Source organism: Gasterosteus aculeatus, chromosome 1 (genome assembly GCF_964276395.1).
Source record: "Gasterosteus aculeatus chromosome 1, fGasAcu3.hap1.1, whole genome shotgun sequence".
NCBI lineage: Eukaryota > Metazoa > Chordata > Actinopteri > Perciformes > Gasterosteidae > Gasterosteus > Gasterosteus aculeatus.
In genome coordinates this window covers 20,343,071-20,351,755 of record NC_135688.1, presented here as the reverse complement: position 1 = coordinate 20,351,755, position 8,685 = coordinate 20,343,071, and the positions used below count along the sequence as shown (strand labels likewise).

At 45.0% G+C, this 8,685-nt stretch overlaps 1 long non-coding RNA gene across 1 annotated transcript; it reads left to right on the top strand.

Annotated features, from left to right (window-relative positions):
- The first annotated feature begins 1,153 nt into the window (after positions 1-1,153).
- On the top strand, positions 1,154-5,048 carry LOC120824957 (uncharacterized). Its single transcript, XR_005713064.2, has 5 exons — positions 1,154-1,452; positions 1,574-1,639; positions 1,860-1,958; positions 2,598-3,046; positions 3,361-5,048. It is a non-coding gene; the product is annotated as an uncharacterized LOC120824957 (long non-coding RNA).
- The last annotated feature ends 3,637 nt before the right edge of the window (positions 5,049-8,685 follow it).

Below are 8,685 nucleotides of genomic sequence, written 5' to 3'. Positions count from 1 at the left end.
GCCCGGTAGTCAGTAACACATTGTGGTCCTGCTGTGGACATTTGGACATTAAATTTTGAAATACCCTTTTGTGATTTTCATTACAAAACTGTATTCACTATATATATTCAATATGTTTCTGGCAGAAAAGCATGTTTAAGATAGTCAAGTTTTTGGAGACCAGTGAGTTGGAGTTGGTGCCAGGCGCTTGGTAAAGGACAATGAATGCCTGTGGCCAGCGCTCCAAGGGAAGGCCTTGGAGACTGCTATAAAGCAGAAAGTCAATCCTGAAGCAAGCTGGATGCCATGGACTGTTCGACAGATGTTTACAACTGTTATGTATACTATGTATTTTTTTGTCCAAAATGATGGGGAGTAGCATACTATTGGTGTCAGTATTGATTCCCCCTAACCAAAAACACAACTTAGTTCTGAATCTAGTGGAAATCTTAAACTTTGTTTTGTTGCTGTGCACCGTTCTATTTGTCAGTATTTAAGTCAATGACCAGATATTTCAAAATACATTTGAACAGATAAATATCAGGAAGGCAGACAAAAGCTGCGCGAAGCTGAACAGCAATCAGACGGATGCTGAAGATGGCCGTGGAAGGGGGGCAAGGCGAAAAAAGGTGAAGTACTGTGAGCAGTTTCTATCTGAAGTTAATGTTTTATTGCTATTTTGGTCCTTCCAGTTCCAGAGTAACAGCTGGTTCTGGGAAATATATCAAACAAATACTGTGTATTTAAGTATACGTTTCTAAAATCTCATTCTTACAAACCTTTATTTAGTGTCATATTCAATCACCATATTAATTAGCATCCTTCCTCGCTTTGCTGTCAGATCCAGAGTCCAGACACTTTTTTACTTGGTTAATATTCAGTCAATCTGTAAAATAAAATAGAACCCAAATTCCAAAACAGTTGGGATGCTGTAAAATGTAAATTAAAACATAATGCAAATTGTTTTCAAATCACTTATATAAATGTTTAATTGTAGATAGACTGACTGTTGAAAGAGAAATTGTATTGTTTTATCATTTTTTTATTTCGATGCCACCAACACGTCTCAAAGAATCTGGGAAAGGTTTATGTTTACCTCTGTTTTGCATCACTTTTTGTTTTTACAACACTACTTTTTATGCAGCTAAACCTAATCTCAATATAATATCTTTATAGACCAAGTAGCCGACTTCAACCAACTGCCGACACTTATCTGGCGGATAATGAGGATGAATCAGGGCTACAGCAGCATAGCAACGGTTTACCGGATGCTCCACCAATCAGCCCACCAAAAACCCTGACAACTCTCCACTCTAAGATTGACCTCCACTCAACAAACATATGCTGGCCTTAACCAAAACCAACTGGAAGACGAGATGTGCCAGTTTTCCTGCTTTCCTTGCAGGCATGCAGACGACCAGAGGAACAGCTTGCAGACTCCATATCCCAATCAGTGGCTTCAGCAGTGTGAATGTAAATGTTTATTCAACACGTGTCTTGATTCATGTTTTAATTGACAAATTATGGTCATTCATAATTTTCCTTATGACATAATTTTATAACATCCTCAATATGTTTGTCATGTGAACTAAAGCTTTTCAGGAGCCACAAAAGCCTGAAAATCAAAGGACCCTGCAAAGGCCACAAGATTCACCTGCAGGTACCTACAAGTTGACTTAAATATTTAAAATAAAATAAAATTCTCTCTAATTTTACAAAAAAGTAGGATTTGTTTTGAATGATAACTTGTGTTAAAACATCTTTTAGCTTTTATTTGGAGTAAGTTGTAGCCTACTCATAGTAGATAGAGGACTCAGCAAGTTGCAGGGATCAGGTAACAAAACAAAACAATGGTTTGAAGTTACTCTTGTCTATTTAAGCTGTCCAGGTACCTCCAATAAAATCCAATTCATGGACCCTGCGAAGGCCACAAAATAATGGGAGCTGCCACGAGACGCCTGCATCAAGAGTTGGTGACAGTAAGAGAATTAGTTGTATATCTCACATTGTAACTGAAATGTTAACGAAAACATATAGGAATCAGGAAACATTTATTGCCAAAATATGTCAAACATACAAGGAATTTGTCTTGGTGCGTGACAGTAGACAGTGTAACAATAGACAACAAGACAGCAGTGCACAAGTAATAAAATGAAATGCTAATGCAATGGGTTGGTAGAATAAGGCCATGGGTTAGTATAAAACAAGAGAATAAAGTTAAAGTTAAAAATTGAAAGTATTTAAAAAGTATATATTACTTAGTGTACTTGTCTGTGTCTAATATTTACTATCGAACAAGTGATAAAGTGACGAGTGACGACAAAGTGACGAGTGAGAAATGACAGTTAAAGTGACATGTGCAGTATGAAGGACAGTGACCGGTGGAATGTCAGAGTCAGTCAGTGGGGGACCGGGCTCTGTCGGCGTTGCCCGAAAATTGCCGTGAACAGCCGCAAACCTTAAATTCCACGACAATTTACAGTGCCGCCGCATACTGCCGAAAATCCCACTTTTCATGCAGTGAAGAATTCAAACGGTGGTTAAAATGTTTTGTATTCTGTCAGCAATGCACTCTTATTAATTCTGATTTATCTCTGTCCTGTTTACAAACTGTCCAGTTCCCCCAGAAACAAGAACAAGAAACAAGGACATTCATTCACCAGAAGGCCACTTCACAGAAGACAGTTCACCAAGTGGGATCTACAGCAAGACACCTGCAAGAGTTGACTGTAAGAGGCCTAGTTTCAATGTGTTAAATAATTCAGAGTTACATTTTCTGTTTCAACGTGATTTCAATGGATTTTCTTTTCCTAATGAACATGTCTTTTTATTTGTTAGGTACGTTCATCACTCCAGTGACTTAACTCTGTCTACACTGTAATTATGCAAATGGATGACAGTAGATGCTGAACTTACCTTAACTCAGTATTTATGTTTGGCTAGAAGCATTTTTTTTTCTACCCAAATCTAAGATCCCGATCATCCAAATCCATGGCCTCAGCCAGTGCATAAACTCCAGGATGGCACAGATCCTGGAGTCATGAGGCCCTATTTGAAACTACAAACTGTAAGTGCAAGAGCATTTATGTATTGTTTTGGCGTTTATCCTGAATGTATTTAGTAGTGGTGGTACATCACTGTTTGTGTCACCTTTGTGTAAAGCATATACAAACCATATAATTGTCAAATATACACTTGAATGGACATAAAACATTTAGGTGTGAATACAACCTAAATCCCTAAAACAGTTGAACTCTCCATTATATCAAATGGCTTCATTCTGTTTTAGGAATGGGAGCCAAATTATGTAATTAATCACGTAAAAACCCCAAAGTCAACTTTTAATTCTTGTATGTCATATTTTACATATTTCTTTTTCAGCATTAATGCAGGAAATGCTCACCAAGTAGGAGATGATTCTCGAGCAGCAAACGCACATCCTAAAAATTCTACATGCCAGAAAACATGTCCCTCAATTTGAAATGGATGAGGGTCTCCTGCCAGCAAGGCCTCCAAAATCTCAAAAGCCAACTTCAGGAATCTGATTTGATCAAAACTGGTGAGTGAGTGAATGAGTATTTTTTTCCTGATGTGACCTAATGGGCACTTAAAATACTTTGGAATAGTATCCAGACGTGACAACGCCACTCTCTTTGGAGGGGAGAGACCCTGAATTCAATTATCTTATTGGCCAAAACCCCATACGAGGTAGATCATAGACAGAGGCTTCTGCGTGTACAATGCAATATCACTTTTATTTAAACAATAACTTTATAAAACCACATCCAAATAATTTATACCAGTAGTGATTGACCGGGGGCACAATGACACTTCCAACAATAAAAACACTGCACACTGTTAAGAAAGGCTAAAATAAGCAACACTACAAACCAACACACTCAAATACGATTACTGATCCTAGTTAAAAGACACAACACAATAGAAGTGGGGAAGGGGGAAGCAACGGTCATCAAAAGGGCACAATATCAGTGTGTTATCTCTATAAATAGAGGGAGCAAGATGGAGGCACTGGAGCACAATCTAAACTAAAACTATGGTCGGAGAAAAAGAGCAGTGGCTGTCCTGCTGACCACTACGTGTCACCAGTTCAGCCTGAAATGCACAAAACAGCCATTAATCACCAAGTACCCACCATCCTTCTTATTACAAAACGCATAATGTGCTTGCAAGCCCAACTTCCTACCTTCTTGGCCCAATGCACCTGTGCACCAGCAGGTAGGACCCTGGGCTCACCAGGTCTGGTTCAGGTCTAACCTTCTACCATAGAAAAGAACATTATATTAATTTCCCCATGGCCTACAAGATGTAGATTAAAATTGCACAACCTACCTCCTTAGTACGGTTTGCTCACCCGCACGGTACTGGCGAGCAACAAACAAAGCACCCAGACTTCAGCACATGCTGGACAACGAGAACAAACGTGAGTTGCTCAACTCTCACGGGATCTCCTTTATATGGAGAGGCTCTCCTTGAGTTTAAGCCTCCCGCTCTATGCTGAGGCTCCCAGGTCCTAAGGTCCCACCCCTCACACTGACAAGAGGCACACATATAATCTAATTATACTTTAGATAAACCACCTCAGCCTGATTGGCGGAAGTGATGTAAAGGACACAGTGTGGCGGCTAATGAAGCACACAATATCAAACACCCTCGCAAAGGAGACCAATTAGAGAGGAGTAAATGGGAAAACATCCATGGCTTCCCTACAACTGAAGGCGGCTGTAATCGGTAAATGCTCCTCATAGTTCAAATAGAATTTCACCTCATTTTATTTGTTTTTACCAACAGAAACTTTAATGTCTTTGGAAACTTTTTTTCCACATCAGCTGCTGTAAAGAACCTACTTGAGGGCTTCTGAACGGGAGATGGAAATGTTTATGAAGAGATGGCTACAGCTGGCAGCGGATCGAGAAAGGGGCAGAAGACGCCGAGCCCAAGTCCTTTGTAGCTCCATGAGCAAAGTTGATTAATTAATTAATAAAATATTAAATTTGAGAGTGTAAAATATATTGACTGCAAAATTTTAATTAAACTTTCTGTAAGGTAAAGGTGTAATTTGTTTGGCCGTATTCTGTTCCTTAATGGGTTTTTGTTTTTCCTTTAGTCTGCCATTGTGAAAAGGTAAAACATGATACTGTCAGGCCCACGTTTAAAGAGAGGACTCATGAACAGAAAAAGGCAGTCTTTATTTGGCTCAAAATTTCACAAAACTCAAAAAACTCAAAATCACTCCATGAGGAGGAAAACACAAAAGGTATAATAAACAGGTTGGAGGAACTGAGTCCATAAACAGAAACTCTTATAGAACGGGAAAAGCAAGACCGAACCAGGCAGGCAAAGGGACACCGAGTTACAGGCTCAGGTTGCAGAACGGTCGGTACACTCCAGCACCAGGGAAAGGGAAACACAGACTAAGACACGTGAGGGTAATGGGAAACAGGTGGACACAATCAGGGATCAGGGGAGACGATTTGACTGGTGACACATGAGGGGCAGGTGACCTGAAACGAGAGAGGGGTTAATCTTTCAAAATTAAACAGGAAATGACAAGACAAGGCACGAAAACGAGAAAACCCCAACTTGATCTCACCGGGGTGTGACAGTACCCACCCTTTTAGGGCAGACTCCTGACGGCCCAGGTCTTTCAGGGTGGTCCCTATGATAATCTCTTATACGGCGAGGGTCTACAATGAAACGAGACGGCACCCACTGTCTCTCCTCCGGCCCGAATCATTCCCAGTCCACCAGGTATTGTCTACCTCGGCCCCGATTGCGTACTCCCAACAGCTGCTTCACTTTGTAGACCGGACCGCCGTCTATCACTACTGGTGGCGACGGGACGACAGCCGGAACCGTCGGGCTCTTCTTAGCCAGCTTGACTCGCGTGGAAGGTAGGGTGGACTCTGAGGGATCGAGGCAGACGAAGGCGAACTGCCGCCGGGCCAATGGCCTTGGTGACGGGGTACGGACGGCGGTTACCGACGTTCAGCCTTGGACAGCCGCCTTGATAATGCGCAGGGGTGCATCTTGCTATCCTGCTCAGACCGCTGGGAGAGCACCGCCCCGACCCCTTCGTTGGAGGCATCTACCTCGACCACGAACTGTCGCTGGGGATCTGGCATGATGAGGATGGGGGCTGAGGTGAAACGACGCTTGAGGGTCTGGAAGGCTGTCTCCGGCTCCGGAGTCCACCGGAACGGCACCTTTGAGGTGGTAAGAATATGGAGAGGAGCAGCTATTGCGCTAAAGCCTCTGATGAACCGTCTGTAAAAGTTAGCAAAACCAAGGAATTGCTGAACCCTTTTACGGCTATCTGGTGTGGGCCACTCTGCCACAGCGCTAATTTTTGCCGGATCCATCTGCACCCTTCCAGGGGCTACTATGAAGCCCAGGAAGGAGATGGTTTCGGTGTGAAACTCACTCTTTTCGGCCTTAACGTAGAGCTTGTTCTCCAACAGTCTCTCAAGCACTTTAGACACATGACCTCTATGTGTGTTGAGGTCAGGGGAGTAGATGAGGATATCATCCAAATACACGTACACAAAGTGGTCTAAAAAAAAATCCCTTGGGACATCTTTAATCATGGCCTGTAAAACTGCTGGCGCGTTTGTGAGCCCAAAAGGCATGACCAGATACTCGTAATGTCCACTTGGGGTATTGAACTCAGTCTTCCACTCATCACCCCCTTTATTCTGATCAAATGATAGGCATTACGGAGGTCTAGCTTAGTGAAAACCTTGGCCTGCTGGAGCTGATCAAACACAAAGGACATGAGAGGGAGAGGGTAACGGTTCTTTATCGTGAGGTCGTTAAGTGGGCTGTAGTCTATGCATGGTCTTAGGGACCAGTCCTTCTTCCCCACGAAGACAAAGCCGGCGCCTGCTGGAGACGACGGGGCGGATCAACCCTGCTTCCAGAGAGGTGTGCATGTATTCCCGCATGGCCTCCTTCTCTGGCCCTGAAACGGAGTATAGGCGCCTCTTGGGAATACTGGAGCCTGGTAACAGCTCTATGGAGCAGTCGTATGGTCGATGTGGGGGTAGGGACATGGACTTAGTCTTGCTAAAAACCTGGTGATAACAGGAGGGCACGGTGTTCAGGTCTGGGTACTCTGGGTCCGCGGTGGCCCTAACGGAGACCCTCGTTTTCCTGGAATCGAGAGGTCAAGACAGTCCTCAACACAGTCCTCCCCCCATCCTATAATCTCTCCCGTTTACATGGAGATTGTGGCGAAACAGCCATGGCAGCCCCAAAACCAGAGCCTGAGACGGTGACTTGAATAAATAAAAACGGATGGTCTCTTTATGATTAGCTTGAGGGGTTCAGTGACGTGAGAGATGGTGAACAGTTCTGCCCCGTTTAGGGCCTTGGCCTGGATAGGCTTTACCAAGTGTTCTGATTTAATGCCCAGCTTCTCTGCTAATCCCCAGTCCATCAGGCTCTCATCAGCCCCGGAGTCTAAGAGTGCGGTGGTGGTGTGGTGCATTACCCTGACGGCCGTGAGAGTTTGTGTAGTGGAGCTGGGAGCAGCGGACTGCCTGGCCCCTATGGGCCTCTTGGCTGCGATGCGGTGACCACGGTCCCCGCAATAGAAGCAACGGCCTTCTTGTCGCCTTTGCTCTAGCCGGGCCCTTCCAAGCTGCATGGGGTCTTCCTCTTCGTCCGTGGCAGAAGACCAGCGGGGTTTTGGCGGAGAACAGTGGGGAGCCGGCCCGCCCGGTGCTGAAGTGCGCTCCGGAGTTGTCGCGGAACTGCTGCTTTGCTGTCGCGAGAGTTGGCGGAGCCGGTTATCCGTCCGGATAGCGAGCATGATGAGAGAGTCTAAATCTGCAGGTAGATCCAAAGGAACGAGGAGGTCCTGAATAGGGGCCGCTAGCCCCTACAGGAAAACATCATATAATGCTGTGAGTTCCACCCGCTCTCCGCAGCCAGGGTGCGGAATCAGATGACGTAGTCACAAACAGAGCCTCCACCTTGCCTCAACCCACTCAGCTCCTGAGCCCTTTCGCGGTCCATCGACACTGGGTCAAAGACCCTCTGCAAAGCGGATATAAAGTCTGGAGGAGAAGCAGAGTGGAGAGTCACGAGCCCACTCCGTCGAGGCGCATGCCTTGGCTCTCCCGGTCAGGTGGGTCATCATAAATGCAATCTTGGACCTTTCCGTGGGGAAAGCATGAGGAGTTAGTTCGAAATGGATGGAACAGTCAATGAGAAAGGCTTTACACAGTCCCTGTTCCCCTGTAAACTTCTCTGGGGAGGCCAACCTTCCTGCAACTCCCACGATGCCGGTTGTCGGAGCCGGAGCGGCCGCAGCCGTCGGCGCCTCGGGGGCCGTGCTGTTCTGGAAGAGATGGGCGTGCAGAACTTGAACTTGTGAGGTAAGTTGGCTGATGTGGGAAGCCAGGGATGTCTGGAATTCCTCCTGGCGGGTGAGGCGGGTGTCTTGGTTTTCCAGGGCTGTCGCCATCTGTTCTGCCTCTGCAGAGTCCATACTGGCTGGAGTGTTCTGTCAGGCCCACGTTTAAAGAGAGGACTCATGTGGCCGTCTTTATTTGGCTTAAAAATTCACAAAACTCAAAATCACTCCATTAGGAGGAAAACACAAAAGGTATAAACAGGTTGGAGGAACTGAGTCAAAGGGACACCGAGTTACAGGCTACAGGCTCGGGTTGCAGAATGGTCGGT